Source organism: Canis lupus, chromosome X, assembly GCF_011100685.1.
Source record: "Canis lupus familiaris isolate Mischka breed German Shepherd chromosome X, alternate assembly UU_Cfam_GSD_1.0, whole genome shotgun sequence".
Lineage (NCBI taxonomy): Eukaryota > Metazoa > Chordata > Mammalia > Carnivora > Canidae > Canis > Canis lupus.
In genome coordinates, this window is record NC_049260.1 from 15,159,284 (window position 1) to 15,176,890 (window position 17,607).

Here is a 17,607-nt window from a genome sequence, read left to right on the forward strand (position 1 = left end):
ATCCTGGGGTCCTGGGATCAAGTCCCACGTCGGGCTCCCTACTGGGAGCCTGCTTCTCCCTCTGCCTGTGTCTCTGCCTCTCTCTGTGTGTGTCTCTCATGAATAAATAAATAAAATTTAAAATAAAATAAAATTTATTAAAAAAAAGAGAAAGGCTTTAAATTAATGAGTTAAACTCCTTCTCATTAAGTTTGTAAAAGAACAGCAAATTAAACCCAAATAAGAAGAAAGAAAATAATAAAAACAAAAGCATAAAACAGTGATACAGAAAAAAGCACATAAAATACAGGTTATTAACACAGCCAAGATTGTTCTTTGGGAAGACAATTCTGGCAAAATTAAGAAGAGGGGAGGACAGAAGGAGAGGGGAAGGAAAAAGAAAGAGCGAGTATCAGCAAATAGCCAATGAAAAGGATTTAAAAAGCAACATAACTGAAAATGCTATAAATATACAAGATAGGGCAGCCCGGGTGGCTCAGCGGTTTAGTGCCACCTTCAGCCCAGGGCGTGATCCTGGAGACCTGGGATGGAGACCCACGTCAGGCTCCCTGTGTGGGGCCTGCTTCTCCCTCTGCCTGTGTCTCTGCCTCTCTCTCCCTCTCTGTGTCTCTCATGAGTAAATAAATAAAATCTTTAAAAAAAAATAAACATACAAGATAAAAGGAGTTTAGGGATAACATTATTCAATAATTTTGAAACTCTAGCTAGAAATGGGCAAATCCCTATGCATATAACCATCAAGAAGAAATAAATATGAATATATGTATAATCATTAAAAGTCTCAAAAATTGTCCCAAAGACAAAGAAAAGTCCAGTCCCAGATGTTTTCACCCATGATTCTATCAAATATTTAAAAAACAAGAATTCCAATCTCACAAAAACTCTAAGAATAGAGAGAGAGAGTACAGCCTAATTCATTTTTACCAACCTAAGATAACCATGATGCCAAAACCTGACAAGGAAAGTCCTCGCACTTTTTACTCATTTTATAAATCAAATGAGACTATTTACAGAAGTCTTTGGAATGCTCACAGAAATGTCTAGCAGCAATTTCAAATCTTGTAAACTGGGGTAATCTGAATAAATACAGGACAAAAGGAACCATTCCGAACTTCAGCAACAAAATTTTTTGAAGATAAAGTCACCAAGAACTAAAGCCAACAATGCTGTAGTAAGAGAGATGACAACTCATGTGCCCAAAAAAGCCCATGTCCTAATAATGACAACAGAAACTGGGTTAACTGGTATGTGATGCATCTGAACTCCAAGATGGCAGCCTTGCATATCATTGGTCATAGCACAAAGTCAGGTCAATGGGGAACCATCCAGCATGAGATGGTAATATGAAGCTTTCATGTCTCTAGAAGCAAATGGAAGGAAGGACACGATTTGTTTGGTTTCTGCAGTGCAAAGTGATTTCCTTAATAAGCATTAAGTGCTTTCTAACTCAGGGGGGAAAAGCTTTATTCAATAAAATAAGTGAATCAATATCAGATGTGCAAGATTAGAAATAAACTGTGCACTTAAAGTAAACAAATACAAAACTCTGTGAAAGGTCTGATATTTTCCACCTCCCTCACTCACATCCAAACTCCTCCACTGTCCTACCTACAATCGGCCAGCCTCTTTACCCAATGCATGAATTGCCCAAGGCAAAGCGAAAACCTGCTTGTCTCTCCCCTCATTCTTTAGGCTCCTTTCCCATGCATGATAAATATGATGAACAAGAGCTTGCCTGGAAGAGCCATCTGTCGGCCTTCGAACCCAGGCTCCACCACTTAGAGTGTAACCTTCATCTGTTCCTTAAGCTCTCTGGACCTAAATTCTTCATCTAAAAATTGAAGATGATGATAGACTCTACCTCATAGGGTTCTATAGAAATGAAATGAAGTAATATAATGAAGGTCTTTGTATAGTCAAGAAGTGTGAGCTATTATTATAAGCATAATTATGAGACAAGTTTATAGTATACTCTGGTCCTAAATGTAAATAGATCGGGGAATTATTTCCTATGATCAATCATCTAGTTCATAAAAATGTGTTTAGGTTCTATTACATGCAAGGTACTAAGCTTGGGACTTAGGATACTACAATAAACAGGACAGATATCTTTCCTGCCCTCAAGAACTTATAGCCTTATGACCAATGAGCTTAGATTAATTGGTCATTGGTGTAGCCAAATAAATAGCGAGTTTAACTTTCTCTTCATGGTCCATGAGACTCAACTTAGCCTGAAAACAAAAACAAGGCACCAGAACACAATATCCTTGTATATATAGACTCTCGGTCTCCACCTCACCCCAAGCCCAGCAGCATGCAACTCCACCCATCGCAGGCACTCAAAAAAGATTTTTTAATTGATTTGGTCTGGAATCTGTGACTGCATAATAATTCCATCAATATGTAGAAGAGAAAAATAGGAGACTCTCCTTAAAAGCATCCTCAAGATGGTGACCTGCACTGGGAGATGGGGAGGAAGTACATGGTTTGTATCATCAGAAGATCATAGTTGATTAGAAGTGAGGTACTGAGAAAAGCGAACCAGCCACCAATATTTTGTGCCTTTCCTTGCTTTTGTCATCACATCATGCCAACTCCTGCTTCAAGTCACAGCTTGGCCATTTACTAGCTGGGTGATCCTGCTCAGATACTTTAACCTTATCTATAATAATAAGGTATCAGCATTTAACATAATAACCATGTTGTTATTTATCATTTAAATTACAATAGGATCATTATAATTTATATTAATTGCAATAAATACTTGCATTGGTTACAAGATTTCTATTGTTTACAACAGTGAAGTCCCAGAAATAACCAATATTTACGAGTCTCAAAGGAAACAGAAAGTGTAAGTCAGTAGTGGTTTGAAATTTTCTGTATAGGGGCACCTGGGTGAGTCAGTCGGTTAAGTGTCTGCCTTTGGCTCAGGTCATGATCCCAGATCCTGGGATCAAGCTCCACATGGAGCTGCCTGCCCAGCAGGAAGCTGGTTTCTCCCTCTCCTGCTCCCCCTGTTTTTTCTCTCTCTCTCTTTCTCTCTCTCTCTCTCAATCTGTCAAATAAATAAATAAATAAATAAATAAATAAATAAATAAATAAATTCTTTTAAAAATAAGAAAATAAAAATTTTAAAAAATAAAAATTTCTGTGTAGAAGAGAGTTAGGAGCAGAAATCTGGTTGGGAGGAGCCTTTGGAAACTGCATGGGCACAGCACTTTAAGTAAAACAGAGAATGTTCAATAGCCCACTTCAAAGCATGAGGAGAGCTGTTGGAGACAGCGAAGCCTGTCCAGGGAGAAGGAAGGAAAGGGAAAGAGTGAAACCAAATCCCAAAGAGATTCTCTGGAAATGATCATTTTCCCTCCCCAGATTTTACCGCACCAAGTGACTTCAAAACATGTACACATTTCTGAAAGTTCTTAAAAAACAAATGGATTAGCAAAGAGAAATGGGTCCGCAACAGAATCCCCAAGGAAAAGAAAATGTCTGAAGAAAAAGGCTCCAAGTAGGAGTGAGGACTTAAAGACAAAACAAAACAAAAAGGAATACAGTGGTTAAGGGGATGGGGATTTGAAATGGAGAGAGGTCATTTGAGAGAAATAAAGAAAACAACCAAACATGTTCGTTATGTCTACAACATTATCATGTAAAAAAAAAAGCCTCACTCACCTGACAGCAGGAAATTCAAAAGAAAAGCTGGAGAGACTCTGCACAAATCTGAAAATGAGAAAAAGAAAATTAGATCAATGGAAAGTGGGCCTTCTCGGCACCATAATGCTTCAAGCTACTGTCAGCCCCTCGGCTGTGGCCCGCAGACCCTCTGCTTGTATACCAGGGCTTGAACTTGGAAGCAGAGATAACAAACGAAATGGAGGAAGTAAACCCTGCTCCTCAGGAACTCGTTTTGAACTGGAAGACCAGCTGGAAGCCCATGTTGGGGTTGACCATGTTAATGTTATAATAGCGTCTATTACTGCTCTGTCTCAGGCTTCATTAACAGCAGGACAGGGGTACTGGACAATGCAGTGACTGGATCTGGGGGGGGGGTGCGGTGGGTAGTCTCTTCTAAAAATCATTCTTTGTTAGATGCTTTAACATGTTTTTGTGATTTAACTTCCCTAGAACCTAAACTCGTTGGTACCAACAATTGGGCCATTTATGTCTCTTGTGCCTCTAAAGCCAAAGGTAGAATTCTTTCTCCACAGAGGGGCCAAAAAGAGAACTCTATTGATTTTTAAGTTTGGCTCAGAGTTGAAAGGGGGTGGTGGGGGTAACTGGCAACGATAAGAATGAGGGACAAGACAGATGCATACCAGCAAAAAGGAAGAGTATGCCCACCCAAGGCAGACCACATTATTGACAACTTGACTTGTATCTTTCAAAATATTCCATTATGCTTTACTTCAAAACCAAAACACTAGTATAGCTATCAATTCGAAGAGGACAGTCATGCCACACAATGGTATCCCCTCATGTGAAATACAAGAATAATGATTTTCAAATCAAGATGTGTGAGAGGAAACAATCTGTAGGTGATCTTGGAACCAACTGACCTACTTCTGGTTTCAGTCAACAGACAGAAGTTCAATGCTCAGGGAGGAATCCAAGATATAAATTAAGTGAAGAAATAAGGAGTCATGTGAGTTTCTATTGATCATGATACATTCTTTAAAAAAAAAAGTAGTTGTTGGGGCACTCAGCTGGCTCAGTTAGTGGAACATGTGACTCTTGATCTTGGGGTTACGAGTTCAAGCCCCACAATGGTTGTAGAGATTACTTAAAAAAATAAAATATATATTTTTTAAAAAGTAGTTCTTGGGCGCCTGGGTGGCTCAGTTGGTCTGAGCATCTACCTTCGGCTCAAGTCATGATCTCGGGGTCCTAGGACAGAGCCTCACATTGGGCTCCCCGCTTATTACCAAGGAGTCTGCTTCTCACTCTCCCTCTCTCTCAAATAAATAAATAAAAATATTTTTAAATGTAGTTTTTAATAAAGCCTGATATGTCAGAAAACTTCATTAAGCAATGTTTAAAGAAGACAAAAATGAAGGCCAAGCATGTCATCCTGTCTTAAGATGAACAAATTACAAACACATGGCACAATGCTCAAGTGGAATGAATGTAGGATTAACAATTGAAAAACATTCAAATAATCAAACAAAGAAACAAATTGATTGTGACTTGAGTATGGAAATAATTTCACTTCACATTTGTGTAAACGGAAGATTTTCTACCTAGGGATTTTTGATGAAATTTCACACCTCTAGCACATTACCTCTTCAAAACCTTTTTGACAGCAACAATGAAGCACACTTCATGGTTCCTGGTCACCAAATTTATTAATAAACAACAACATAAGGCTCTCTTTGCTCCTTTGGAGTACTTTCAGGTAGAAAAAGAAGTCCAGCAACAACAAAATTTGTTTTGCCCAATGAATGAAAAAATGTAAAAGGCTAGTAATATTCAAATCTGGAGAGCACGTGGGGAAATGAACAGTCACATACACTATTGGTGGAAATGTCAACTTTGAGAGAATAGTTTAGTTAGGTTTTGAAAATGTTAAGTGTGCATACCTTTTGATCCAGAAATTCTCATTCCAGAGGTTGTCTGCACAGAAATACTGACACACAAAAAAGCTGTCATTGCAGCTTTGTGTAAAGGGGGGAAAAAGCCTAAGTCTCCATCAGTGGATGAATAGATACATAAATGATGGTCCATCCATATTATGGAATATTATGCAATGCTTGAGAAAATGAAGTTGATTTACACGTATTGACATATAGAGATTGTGAATACATGTAAGCCAAAAGAAAAAAAATCAAGTTTCTTAATAATACATATACTAGGCTCTGTTAAGAAGCAAGCAAAACTATATATATGCATGCTTATTTGTGTAGTGACAAGAATGCGCACGAAAAAGCCTGGAAGGAACCCCACCAAGCCTCTACAGAAGCAGTGTGATGGAGGAAAAGGATGGAGCCCAACAGAACATAAGACATGTATTTGTGTATCACTTATGCAATTAAATACATTTCTTATAGCAAAGAAAAGCAGAGAGCAAGCCATCCAGGTTCTCCAGAAAGAGCTCCCAAATGGAGCTCAGAGGGAGGCTAAGTAGGAGGTAATACCATCACTCACTCAGCTGGAGGCCATCTCCCCTGGCCCTGCCCTAATCTAATTAGAAAGGCCCCAATGAAAGCACAAAGACTTCTGGTTGCAGAGCCAAGAAACCAGCCTCCCAGCCGAGGAGCAGGAACTCACTTGAGCAAGTTGTGGAAAAGAATGTCAAAAGTAATGATGTGCAATGCTTGATGGACAGAGAAGCCTAAATGTAATGAAAGAACTGCACATCCTTCAGCCCCGGGGCCCTTCCTTGCCACTGTCGCTGCACACCCACCATCCTTTATCTCCCACAGAAACTAAACAGCAATCAGGACCCAATCACCACCAGTCTCCAGGAACAAAACATAGTGACTGCCAATGTTCAGTCTTCTTACATCATTGAAAGGAAAGGGCAAGTCACAAAAGGAACCGTATCGACTTATGTAAGACATGGCACAGAACAGAAACTTCTCAGAGAAGAACAGCAAATTCACCAACTGCTAGGATTAACTGAAACCTCCCAGTTGCAGACTGCCCCAAACCATGACATCAGGGAGGCTGGAAATTCATCCAACTTCCTCTATTTATCAAGCTGGCTGAGAGCCAGGGTAATACCAGAGTGAGCAGGGGGGAAAAAGGGCAAGCAGAGTGTACAAGTGGTTTGGGTGGGAAGGAAATGATCTCTGTATGTAGTTAGAGCCCTGTTTCAGTATCGAATAAGCTCTGAGAGAGGCAAGCCACATCGAAGAATCAGGACTCCTGTGCTCGTAGACTGTCAGAGGCCCTGGGTGCTGGCCACGGGGCCCAAGCATCCTGGGGATAGTCAACAAAACAGGCCAAGTACACAGGTAACAGCCAGCCAGCCCAGACGGTTGTACCACTGCCCTCGGGGGTGATACAATGCTGGTCCAAGGATCGATTAAAACAACAACAACAACCCGCTGGTCACATACAGCATCCTGAAAGACTCAGCACTTCACTTGAAACCTAATGACTAATTAGTGGCCCAAACTGAGGGGCAGAGTGGCTGACAGTTCCTGGTGTTGACACCATCATGGAAGAAAAGACCAGAGAACAAAGAGGCTGTGATACTTTGGGAACAAGGGCAGAAATCAGCAAAGAGAAGCTTCTCCACACTAGTAGGAAAAGCAAATTACACAGATAGAGATGATGGTGAAGGTTAGGCTTGAGGGCTTATACAGGAGAAGGTCATGGATATGCAGGTTCTTGACTGTAGAGTAGTACGTATTACCATCGAGGGATTAACAGGGTGATTCTAGAACCTTCTGGCAGCCCCACTGCTGGTCAGACCTAACCTAATAAGATCTTTACCTACAAGGACTGGTGTGTTCAGTTCTGGATGCCACCATTCAAGAAGAGTTCAATTGTGACAAGGCTTTGGAAAGCTCTCAAGATGTTTCATTCAGCAAACATTTACTGAATGCCTACTACATGCCAAAAACAGGGTGACTATGGTTGTGCAGGTTGCACCCTGTACAAGGGTACCTGGCCAAGAGAGCCATCAGAGCCTGAATCCAAAATGTCAAGTTTTCCAGAAGTGACAGCTGTGGGCTCTGTCACGGGCACAGCAGGAGCTCTGAGGAAGGATACTAAACCAGTAAGGGGAAATGGACCCAAGAGTGTTTCCTCCAGGAGGTAAGAGTCACGCTGCATCCCAAAGAATGTGCAACACCCTTTACATGAAGAAATGGGAAAGAGCATTCCAAAGAAACAGCCTAAACCAAAGCACAGAGCCAACAACTGGCATGGAGTGGGCAGGACTTGCAATCAGTAGGATGTTGCTGAAGCATGAAGGGCGAAGCAGAGGATGGCCAGGAGGGCCCTGGAGAGATGGAGCAGAAGGACAACGGAACATATTAAGAATATAATCTGAACTGACTGGGAAAAACTCACACAGCACGTCCACGTGGAGGTTGTGGTGGTCTCCAGGTAACAGCTGCTAAGTATACAGGCAGCCACAGAAAGAAAATGGCGGCTGGGTGTTCTCCAGCTCTACCATGGGCAGAGAGGATGTCGAAAAGGTGGCTTATACCATAGGCCAAGACATGTTAAACAGGAGGAAGAGTGTCCTGGTGTTGATCATTGTTCTACTGTAGAAGTGACTAGGGGAGTGCTTTTGGAATCACTTTCTGAAACATCTAAAAAGATGACCTCATAGTCCCTGTGGTGATCATGCTGAGATGGAATGAACCAGGCCAGGAAAAGTAGCTGGTTAGCACCATGCTATTTTTCTCTGTAGCACTCAAAGCTTTCCTTTCTCTCCTCCCCTCTCCCCATTGATCTCTTTGGTGCACTTCCCTTCTCGTTTTATTGCATCTCAGACGTACTGTGGGGTCTCTTAAGAGGGTTTGTTGTTGTTGTTGTGTTTTGTTTATACAGATTGAAGGGTTGTGGCAACCCTGCATTAAGCAGGTCTATCAGCACATTTTTCCAACAGCATTTGCTCATTTTGTGTCTCTAGGTCATCTTTTGGTGATTCTCACACTATTTCAAATGTGTTCGTTATTATTGTATTTGTTATAACGATCGGGGATCAGGGATTACAAGTTGCTGAAAGCTCACATGATGGTTAGCATTTTTTAGCCATAAAGTATTTGTGAATTAAAGTGTGTACGTAGTTTTTTAAGGCCTAATGCTATTGCATACTTAATAGACGACACTGTAGTATAAACATGACTTTTATATGCACTGGGAAGCCAAAAACTTCACTTGACTTGCATTGTTGTGGGGGTCTGGCACCAAACCCAGAGAATCTCTGCAGTATACCAGTACTCTCCTTCTTCCTATGGCATTCCCTCTTTCCCTCCCCTCCCCTCCCTTAGCTGGACACTTGCCAAACTATGCCAGGGCCTAGAATGTGAATGGTTACCTCTGTCCAGAGCTGGAGAAGCAGTATTGAAGACCACATGGTAAGAGACCCACCTTGGAATGACTCCCTGATAACCACACCCAACCCTCTGAGGGAGGCACCCACAGCCCTCCACTGGACAGGGTGGAATGAAAGGTGTTTCAAAACAGGGCATGATTTTCTTTAGTGTACAAATAACGACCACCTTAAAAGTCAATGCATAGGCAAGGATACACCGACTAATTCTTTCTCAGAGCATTAGTTTATGGTTTCACAAAACACTTTTAATGCAAGTCTTGCAGTAAGCTGTATTCAGGGCAGCCCGGGTGGCTCAGCGGTTTAGCGCCACCTTCAGCCCAGGGCCTGATCCTGGAGACCCGGGATCGAGTCCCATGTCAGGCTTCCTGCATGAAGCCTGCTTCTCCCTCTGCCTGTGTCTGTCTGTCTGTCTCTCTCTCTCATGAATAAATAAATAAAAATCTTTTTTTAAAAAAAGCTGTATTCAGCTGAGTGAAGTAAGTCAGTCGGAGAAAGACAAACATTATATGTTCTCATTCATTTGGGGAATATAAATAATAGTGAAAGGGAATATAAGGGAAGGGAGAAGAAATGTGTGGGAAATATCAGAAAGGGAGACAGAACGTAAAGACTGCTAACTCTGGGAAACGAACTAGGGGTGGTAGAAGGGGAGGAGGGCGGGGGGTGGGAGTGAATGGGTGGCGGGCACTGGGGGTTATTCTATATGTTAGTAAATTGAACACCAATAAAAAATAAATTAAAAAAAAAAAGCAGAAACCAGACGTCACATGTCCAGGATCTTTTATAAAGGGAATCTTCTTCAGATAATACAATGTATTAGAAGGTATTTGGGGTCACTGCTAAGTCTAAGATTCTAATTTCTGAAGGGAAGAATTAGTTACACCTTTTATAAGATAATTAAAGATATTTGATTCTGAAAAAAAAAAAAAAGCTGTATTCATACAAAGTTAACCGGAGGTAAGCCCTCTTCCATTTCTTTGCAAACATATCACCAGGAAAAGTGAATTTACGTAACTATCACAACCTCAAATCAATCCCAACTATCATACCTGACATTTTCTCTTAACTTCTCTTCCTACTGGGTAGTAACAAATGCTGGGCATTTTTCTCTACCTAAACTATGTTTTGATATCATATTTTCAATAATGAAATAAAATTCAACGAAAGCATACACACATGAGGATAAAAACCAAACAATTGGGTTCTACCCGGGAATGGGTTCCACCAAGCAACTAAGAAACCACCACTTCAATCTCTCCTTTGCTTGTTAAAGTGTAGGACACTTGGGACGCCTGGGTGGCTCTCTCAGGCTCAGCTGTTGAGTATCTGCCTTTGACTCAGGGCAGGATCCTGGAGTCCCCGAATCGAGTCCCACATCGAGTCCCACATTGGGCTCCCCGCATGGAGCCTGCTTCTCCCTCTGCCTATGTCTCTGCCTCTCTCTCTCTCTCTCTCTCTCTCTCTCTGTCTCTCATGAATAAGTAAATAAAATCTTTTTTTAAAAAAGTATAGGACACGACACTATATTGAGGCTAAGCATAAAGTCTGGCACATTAAAGTCTTTGTTTCCAAATATCTTTGCCACATGAGATGGACTTAATTGTTCCTTACTCCAATTTTGGAGACTAAAAAACAAAGAAAACTTTGCCCATAAAGGTTTCATTGTTCCCATTGGAAATGAGTAACGAGTTACATTATTATCCAGCTATATTTGACAGATAAAGTGTGGAATACAGGAACCTGGTGATTTATTAATATCATTTTTTAATTCAGCGTGAGAGCCTCACACTCAACCTCTATGCTGTTGTGTCTCTGCCAACTGTGGCCACAAAAGAAATTTCTAGTCCTTCCCTTTGGTAGTAGATTGCAGTTAGCCATATATTCTTGCTATCTCAGTATGCTTGTTCATCTGCAAGGTGACTTTACAGGTCCTCCTATCAAAAGGTGGGGTCTGTCTCTCCACCCCTGAACCTGGGCTGGCCTTGCCACTTGCTACGTCCAATGTGACATCAGCAAATGTCATACAAGCACAAACTTGAAAAGTGCTTGGGCACAGAAGTTTGCACTGTCTTTGCTGCTCTTGAAACCTCGAACCACCACGTAAGCACATATACAAGCCTGAGCTAGCTTGCCAGATGGAGAAAGCACATGCCCAGTCACTTGCCACTGTGTCAACCCCCAGGCATAGTTGTCGAGTTGACTGGCAGCTGATTGCAGATTCATGAATGAGCCCAACTGAGGCCAGCAGGACCATCTAGCTGAGCACAGGCCACCTGCAGACTCCAGAAATGACAATTAATGAAATGGCTGTGGCTTTACGAAGCCACTAAATTTGGGGGCGATTTATTACACAGGGAAAGCTAATTTATATACCTATTCTTTCTTCCCCTCCTTCCTCTTCACTCTTTCTCTCCCTTCTCTACCCTTCATTCCTTTCATTATTTTCCCCCACTGCTTCTTGCTTTCTTCTTTTCCTAATACAAATACTACAAAGTATCCATTTAGGGCCCATTGGTACAAGTCTCTGACCTGGGCCAGCTCTAATTCACAGCTTGCCTCCTTTTTTCTCCTAATCCACTCCTTTTGAAGCCCGCCAAGCCAACTCTGCAGACTTTGCAAGGTCTATGGCCCCACTCATAAAGTGATTCAGCAAGATATAGGGGCCAGCAGGCCATAATCTCCCTGAAGGAGTCATCTATCTGTCAGTGTGACCTGTTGAGTGGGCTACTAAGGTGTTCTAGCTCTCCCCTCTGCCGCCAGAGGGGAAGTGTCATAAGAAAATGTATCTTTCAGGGCACCTGGGTGGCTCAGATGGTTGATGGTTGACCTTTGGCCCAGGTCAGGATCTCTGGGTCCTGGGATCGAGCCCTACATTGGGCTCCATGATAAGCATGGAGTCTCCTTGTCCCTCTCCCCCGGCTTCTGCCCCTCCCCACGCTCTACTTGGTGGCCTCCGTGCTAGAAAAGAAACATCTAGGTCCTCCAGAGGCCAGGCTCCCACATCACTGGACTCTCCAGGACAATTCATCCCTGGAGCCATAACAGATAATCTAATAAATATCCACAGCTTCCTGACTGAAGACAGATTTATGTGCAAAACGTCTTCAGATCCAACTATCTGAAAATAAGGTTTCCTCTATGTAGGATACACATTTCTTCCAGTTCATTTCTATGTCAGAGTGTGTGGTTGTGGTCTATGGTCCCCGATCAATTTCTCTCCTCAACCCCAATCACCACTTGGTACCAGGTGCTTCACTGGGTACTTTATATATGTTATTTCGAGTTGCCCTCAGAACTGCTGGAAAGTAGGTGTTAATGTCATTTCAGAGGTGAAGAATCTGAGGTTTAGGCAGGTCAAAAATCTTGCATGAGGGGCATTTGGTTGGTCCAGTTGGCTTAGCATCCAACTCTTCGTTTCAGCTCAGGTTATGGTCTAAGGGTTGGGGATTGAGCTCTGCATTGGGCTCTGCACTCATCAGGGAGTCTGCCTGAGATTTTTCTCTCCCTCTCCCCCTCCTGCTTGTACTGTCTCTGTCTCTCTCTCAAATAAATAAATAAATAAATATCTTTAAGAAAAAGAAAGAAAGAAAGAAAATGGACCTTTCAAACCAGACACCCAAGGGTTAAAGGGCACAGCCCAAGACCCCTTCTGTCAAGTGGCTGCTCAGGCTAAGTAAGCAGAAAATATATATATAACTACAGGAAACAACGCACTGTGAGTGGTAAAATGCTGAGATTTCCATTTGTTTACTACAGGAATAAAAGACAATCAATAGGATCATCTTGCTAATGACATCAAACCACTCAGTACGACTCAGAAGCCAGAAGGTCATTTCTTAAAATGCTTTTCTTTCCTCTTCCATATTTATAGTGTGCACTTTATTCCCTTTCTAACTTATTTTTCCCCTAAATGATGTTTTTTCAGACTTTTAAAAGCTTACTTTTCCCTGCTGGCCTGGAACCTACCATTTGTTTGTGGTTACAACATTAATGTTTAGAAAGGTCAAATTAGATGTCAGGGTTGGATAAATGTTCGTGTGTGTGTGTGTGTGTGTGTGTGTGTGTGTGTGTGTTTGAGAGAGACAGAGAGACACAGAGAGAGAGGTGTTTTTTTGTTTTTTGAGAGAGGTGTTTTAAATGGGACTGTCTCCCTTAGGATTCCCTGGAGAAGTGGAGAAGTTCTCTTCTCTAGGTGCATGTGTGAATGTCTTTCGAAATTGAGCACCAAAATGTCAGGTGGACAGAAATTTTAATGGTTTCTATCAATGAGTATAAATTGGAAGTAGACCCTCTGGTACACATTTCTAAGATTTTTCTCAATATCTTAATGCTCTTGTTGGCAGAGCAGAGAAGACTGTTGCCTCAAACATCTTCTGATATTCCCCTTCCTGTGTTCTAAAACTATCTTTAGCTTCCCCGTTTAGAGAATTACTTTTCCTCCTTCCCATCTGCTAATGGTAATAACCTCTTCCATTTGTACAAGGGTTTATGATAGACAAGCTGCTTTTGCATACATTATCCCAACTGACCCACAGATGTTTATAGAAGAGTTGCCAAGCAAATTCCTAGCCCCATGCTAGGTGGTGGGGATACACTGGAAAGCAAAGTTAAGTCCTGCCTTTAGGAAGCGTCTTGTCTGGTGGGGAAAAAAAGATGTGATACAAAAATTAACACCAAGAAATGCAAAATTGCAATTGTGTTAAGTGCCGCCAAGAAAAGCCTGTGGCCCTCTGAGTGAAGACAGTGGAAATCTGACCCAGGGGGTCAAGGAGGCTTCCCTGCGAAAGTTATGTTAAACCAGAAGGATAAGTGGGAGAAGTTAATCCAGAAAAGAGGCAGGGAAAGACCATACAAAGTACAAGCAGTGTGTGCAAAGGCACTGCAGCAGAAAAGAGAGAGAATATGACCTATGCAAGGAATTAAAACCATGTCAGAGAGGCCAAGACACAGAGGGCCGGAGGAGGACTCAGAGATGAGGCTGAAGGAGCAGGCAAGACTCTGCTCATACCGGCTCTTGGCCAAGGTGAGGATTCGTGTCTTGTTCTCGGGGCCATGGAAAGGCACTTAAGGATTTTAAACCGAGGGTGATATGTTCTCATTTTGACAAGATTGTTCTGGCTGTTGAGTGGAAACTGGATTAGAGGGGGACAGAGTGCAAGTGGGGGTTCCAGTCTAGGATTTCTACTCTCAATCTCAAACACTGTTCTGAAGGTCTGAGCAATTCAACAAAACAGAAATCCAAAGATGCAATCAAGGAAACAGAAACTATAGGTTTATGTCACACACACACACACACACACACACACACAATGGAATTAAGAGATAGGAAAAGGAGGAAGATTCAAAATAATTATACAAATCAGTGTTCCCAGAGTTCAGCAAACTTTTTCTGTGAAGGGCCAGATAGCAAATATTTCTAGCTTTGAAGGCTAAAGGATCTCTGCCACAAGTACTACAAAATGTAAACAAATGGGCATGGCTCTACACCAATGCAACTTTATTTTCAAAACCAGGGGGCCGGTGGGATCTGGCCCATGGGCAGTAGTTGGTCCAGCTCTATACCAATGAGGAAGGGATGGTCGTATTTGAGAAGAGAGCCACTGGCTTGGTGGAGGATGGTGGTGGTGGTAGTGAGACATAGACATATTTGAGAAGTACTTAGAAGGAAGCATTGATGAGGCCTCGTGTCTGGATTGGCTATTCAGGGTGAGCCAGTGGAAGGCACAGCCTAGATTTCAGTTGAGGCGAGAGAGGCTCAGAGCTTGTAAACGGCCAAGTGTGGACTAGAACCCAGCTCCTCTGGCTTCCGCACACCTGGTCCAGCATGCCTTCCAGCCGCAGCCACAGTCACAGCCTCTCTGGTAGTCCCAGCCACAGGTCCTCTACTGGCCCCAGCAGAGCACCAGCGCTCCCCTGCTGCTAGCTCACAAGTGTGCAGGATGCTTCCTCCAAGGGCTTTTGGCTTTTGCGGCCACATACAATTTCTCCAGGGTCAACATCAATTCCCAGACCTCTCCCTCACGTCAGTCCCTGAGGGCCAACTTGGAAAAGAGTCAGGTATCAACGCCAACAAAAATGCACAGCTGACGGTCAAGGCCTAATTGGGGGCAGGAGCACAGAATGAAAAAACCAGAGTGGGAATTAACCAGAGACCAGCCCTAAGATGAGCTTAGGGGCACCACGGTGGTCCAGTCAGTGAAGTGTCTGACTCTTGGTTTTGGCTCAGGTCATGATCTCAGGATCCTGGGATGGAGCCCCACATTGGGCTCTGTGCTCAGCAGGGAGCCTGCTTCCTCCCTCTCTCTCCCTCTGCCCTTCCCCTGCTCGTGCATACTTCCTCTCTCTAAAATAAATAAATAAATCTTTTTTGTGGTGGGGAGAAGATGAGCTTACAGTCAAGTGTCTGGTGAGGATGAGGAAGGGCAAAGGCAGGAGGAGGAAGGGCAAGCCCAAATGTGAGGGGCAGATCTGAGAACCAACACCTAATGCCACCAGGGAAGGCACGTAGAGTGATGTGGGAAGAGAAGGAAACCAGCTCTGGAGCTCTGAGTGGTAGGTACACAGGCCCATCTTTGCTCTTGCTTTCCAGCTTCGCCCCCTCTACTTACCCCTAGCATCTTAAAATTCTGTCCTTGCACCTGTCCTCAAGGGCTACACAAACCCAAGAGGTCTCTAGGGAGATAGAGAGAGAATTTCACATTGGACTGCTGTCTTAGAATCTCTAATAATATATTTTTTAAATTTAAATTCAATTTGCCAATATACAGTATAACACTCAGTGCTCATCACATCATGTGCTCTAGTGACATTTTTATTTAAAGACCCTACTTGTTCCATGGAGGCCAAAAGGAAATTAACAACTAAGATCACAGATGACAAAAATGGCACTCGGTATTCCCCTCTCCCCACAAAGAAAGACAGCTTCAAGGAGAATATATAAATCGGAGGAAAGAGGTGCCTGTGTGGCTCTATCAGTTGGGTGATTTCAGCTCGGGTTGTGATCTCAGAGTCCTGGGATGGAGCCTCATGCTGGGCTCAGCACTTGGCACAGAGTTTGTTTGTCCCTCTCCATCCCCCTCCACCATCTCTCTCGCTCTCTTTCTCAAATAAATAAATAAATAAAAACTTAAAAAAAAAAAGTATCAGAGGAGGAGGTCAACCAAGGAGAGGAACTAGAAAACAAATAACTAGGTCCTTAGGCCTTCCTATTTGTATTATCAAACCGTAAATGTGGCTCTTTGGTGGCCAGATAGAAGAGAAATCAATCATATTCCCTTCTGAACTCTTATCCATGAAGAAAAGAAAACAAAAGAATTGTTCAAGGTTGGGGTGCCTGGCTGGCTCAGTCGGTAGAACGTGCAACTCTTGATCACAGGGTTGTGAGTTCAAGCCCCAGGTTGGGTGTAGAGATTATTTTTAAATGAAATATTTTTTTAAAAATCCTTTGAGGAAGCCAAGTTTTCCCTAAGCTAGTCCTTAACGGAACCCTCTTGAAGGCTGGCCATACTCAGTCTCAGTCTCTCCACTTTCTGTCTTCCAGCCTCTCTCGAATGGATTTCAGTCAGGCTTTTGGGCTGCTCCTGTCAAGGTCACCCATGACTTACTTCCACCTACTAAACCCAGCCATCACTTCCCAGTCCTCCACTTGTCCTTTCAGCAGCCTTGGCCGGCTATCACATCATCTGCAGTTAGTTGTGGCTTCCAATTAAGACTCTTCAGAGTGGGGGCACTTGGGTGGCTTAGTGGTTGAGCGTCTGCCTTTGGCTCAGGTCATGATCCAGTCCTGCATTGGGCTCCCTGCAGGGATCCTACTTCTCCCTCTGCCTGTGTCTCTGTCTCTCTCTGTGTGTCTCTCATGAATAAATAAATAGCATCTTAAAAAAAAAAAGGACTCCAGAATGGAAGCTAGTCTGTTTGCACAGGGAAAGGAGACATGGGCAGGTTCTGTGAAGGGAAGAAACATCTCTGAGTCAGCTCCTATGCATGGATGAGTGGTGTCAGACAACGTGCTCATAGTCATAAGAACACTGCTTTGAGGCCGCAAAGATGTTCTGTGTCAGAGGACCTGAAGATGATGGTGACCTGGAAGGCTCACGAAAACTTGCCTAGAGTAGGAGCCCTCTGCTACCTTAAAAGTTCTTAGTTTTTTTTGTTTGTTTTAAAGATTTATTTATTTATTTATTTATTTATTTATTTATTTATTTATGCATGAGAGACACAGAGAGAAGTAGAGACATAGAGGAAGAAGCAGGCTCCTTGCAGGGGGCCCAATGTGGGACTCGATCTCCGGACCAAGATCTCACTCTGAGCCAAAAGCAGACGCTCAACTGCCCAGCCACCCAGGCATCCCAAAGTTCTTAGTTGTTAACTGCTGTCTAAAAGACCACCTCTCAAGGATCCTTTCTTTAAAGCACTGCAACCCATTACAGAACACAAATACCAACTACTATGGTCACTAACAGGTAGGGGTGACTTAACCGATCAGGCCAGCTTTGATGGTGAGTTGGGATACCACAGGCACAGATGACTGGGTGGGGGGGGGGCAATGGGGTCAGGCATGGACAACACAGGAGCATTGAAATAGGAACCTGCTG

The 17,607-nt window shown here is 42.9% G+C and overlaps 1 protein-coding gene across 4 annotated transcripts in view; it reads right to left on the reverse strand.

Annotated features, from left to right (window-relative positions):
* ADGRG2 (adhesion G protein-coupled receptor G2) overlaps positions 1 to 17,607 on the reverse strand; it is a 130,112-nt gene that overhangs the window by 79,953 nt on the left and 32,552 nt on the right. For all 4 annotated transcript variants that reach the window (XM_038586984.1, XM_038586988.1, XM_038586987.1 and 1 more), the window contains exon 2: positions 3,673 to 3,720. The gene's annotated coding sequence lies outside the window, so the exon portion shown is untranslated. The remainder of the gene's footprint in view (positions 1 to 3,672; positions 3,721 to 17,607) is intronic.